Here is a 2,747-nt window from a genome sequence, read left to right on the forward strand (position 1 = left end):
GTCATTTTGATGATTTCAGTCTGAACACTGCAGTAACATGTCCTTTTGTCAGCATCTGCCAGAAGAAGCTTGTTCTGACAGTTTCAACTTGTTTTCAGGTCATTTAACTAATTTCAGTCTGAAATCTGCAGTAACATGTTTTTTTGTCAGGCTCTGCTAGAAGAAGCTTGTTCTGACAGTTTCAACTTGTTTTCAGGTCATTTTACTGATTTGTCTGAAAACTGCAGTAACAAGTCCTTTTGTCAGGCTCTGCCAGAGAAGCTTGTTCTGACAGTTTCAACTTGTTTTCAGGTCATTTTTCTTCTTTCAGTCTGAAATCTGCAGTAACATGTCCTTTTGTCAGGCTCTGCCAGAAGAAGCTTGTTCTGACAGTTTCAACTTGTTTTCAGGTCATTTTACTAATTTCAGTCTGAACACTGCAGTAACATGTCCTTTTGTCAGCATCTGCCGGAAGAAGCTTGTTCTGACAGTTTCAACTTGTTTTGAGGTCATTTGGATGATTCCTGTCTGAACACTGCAGTAACATGTCCTTTTGTCAGGCTCTGCCAGAAGAAGCTTGTTCTGACAGTTTCAACTTGTTTTCAGGTCATTTTACTGATTTGTCTGAAAACTGCAGTAACAAGTCCTTTTGTCAGGCTCTGCCAGAGAAGCTTGTTCTGACAGTTTCAACTTGTTTTCAGGTCATTTTTCTTCTTTCAGTCTGAAATCTGCAGTAACATGTCCTTTTGTCAGGCTCTGCCAGAAGAAGCTTGTTCTGACAGTTTCAACTTGTTTTCAGGTCATTTCACTAATTTCAGTCTGAACACTGCAGTAACATGTCCTTTTGTCAGCATCTGCCGGAAGAAGCTTGTTCTGACAGTTTCAACGTGTTCTGAGGTCATTTTTCTTCTTTCAGTCTGAAATCTGCAGTAACATGTTTTTTTGTCAGGCTCTGCTAGAAGAAGCTTGTTCATACAGTTTCAACTTGTTTTCAGGTCATTTTACTGATTTGTCTGAAAACGGCAGTAACAAGTCCTTTTGTCAGGCTCTGCCAGAGAAGCTTGTTCTGACAGTTTCAACTTGTTTACAGGTCATTTTACTAATTCCAGTCTGAAATCTGCAGGAACATGTCCTTTTGTCAGTCTCTGCCAGAAGAAGCTTGTTCTGACAGTTTCAACTTGTTTCGAGGTCATTTTTCTTCTTTCAGTCTGAAAAATGCAGTAACATGTCCTTTTGTCAGCATCTGCCGGAAGAAGCTTGTTCTGACTAGTTTTCAGGTCATTTTGATGATTTCAGTCTGAACACTGCAGTAACATGTCCTTTTGTCAGCATCTGCCAGAAGAAGCTTGTTCTGACAGTTTCAACTTGTTTTGAGGTCATTTGGATGATTCCTGTCTGAACACTGCAGTAACATGTCCTTTTGTCAGGCTCTGCCAGAAGAAGCTTGTTCTGACAGTTTCAACTTGTTTTCAGGTCATTTTACTGATTTGTCTGAAAACTGCAGTAACAAGTCCTTTTGTCAGGCTCTGCCAGAGAAGCTTGTTCTGACAGTTTCAACTTGTTTTCAGGTCATTTTTCTTCTTTCAGTCTGAAATCTGCAGTAACATGTCCTTTTGTCAGGCTCTGCCAGAAGAAGCTTGTTCTGACAGTTTCAACTTGTTTTCAGGTCATTTTACTAATTTCAGTCTGAACACTGCAGTAACATGTCCTTTTGTCAGCATCTGCCGGAAGAAGCTTGTTCTGACAGTTTCAACGTGTTCTGAGGTCATTTTTCTTCTTTCAGTCTGAAATCTGCAGTAACATGTTTTTTTGTCAGGCTCTGCTAGAAGAAGCTTGTTCATACAGTTTCAACTTGTTTTCAGGTCATTTTACTGATTTGTCTGAAAACTGCAGTAACAAGTCCTTTTGTCAGGCTCTGCCAGAGAAGCTTGTTCTGACAGTTTCAACTTGTTTACAGGTCATTTTACTAATTCCAGTCTGAAATCTGCAGGAACATGTCCTTTTGTCAGTCTCTGCCAGAAGAAGCTTGTTCTGACAGTTTCAACTTGTTTCGAGGTCATTTTTCTTCTTTCAGTCTGAAAAATGCAGTAACATGTCCTTTTGTCAGCATCTGCCGGAAGAAGCTTGTTCTGACTAGTTTTCAGGTCATTTTGATGATTTCAGTCTGAACACTGCAGTAACATGTCCTTTTGTCAGCATCTGCCAGAAGAAGCTTGTTCTGACAGTTTCAACTTGTTTTGAGGTCATTTGGATGATTCCTGTCTGAACACTGCAGTAACATGTCCTTTTGTCAGGCTCTGCCAGAAGAAGCTTGTTCTGACAGTTTCAACTTGTTTTGAGGTCATTTGGATGATTCCTGTCTGAACACTGCAGTAATATGTCCTTTTGTCAGGCTCTGCCAGAAGAAGCTTGTTCTGACAGTTTCAACTTGTTTTCAGGTCATTTTACTAATTTCAGTCTGAACACTGCAGTAACATGTCCTTTTGTCAGCATCTGCCGGAAGAAGCTTGTTCTGACAGTTTCAACGTGTTCTGAGGTCATTTTTCTTCTTTCAGTCTGAAATCTGCAGTAACATGTTTTCTTTTGTCAGGCTCTGCTAGAAGAAGCTTGTTCTGACAGTTTCAACTTGTTTACAGGTCATTTTACTAATTCCAGTCTGAAATCTGAAGGAACATGTTTTTTGTAAGGCTCTACCAGCAGAAGCTTGTTCTGACTAGTTTTCAGGTCATTTTGATGATTTCAGTCTGAACACTGCAGTAACATGTCAT

The sequence above is a fragment of the Brachionichthys hirsutus genome, unplaced genomic scaffold (assembly GCF_040956055.1).
Source record: "Brachionichthys hirsutus isolate HB-005 unplaced genomic scaffold, CSIRO-AGI_Bhir_v1 contig_483, whole genome shotgun sequence".
In the NCBI taxonomy this organism is placed as follows: Eukaryota; Metazoa; Chordata; class Actinopteri; order Lophiiformes; family Brachionichthyidae; genus Brachionichthys; species Brachionichthys hirsutus.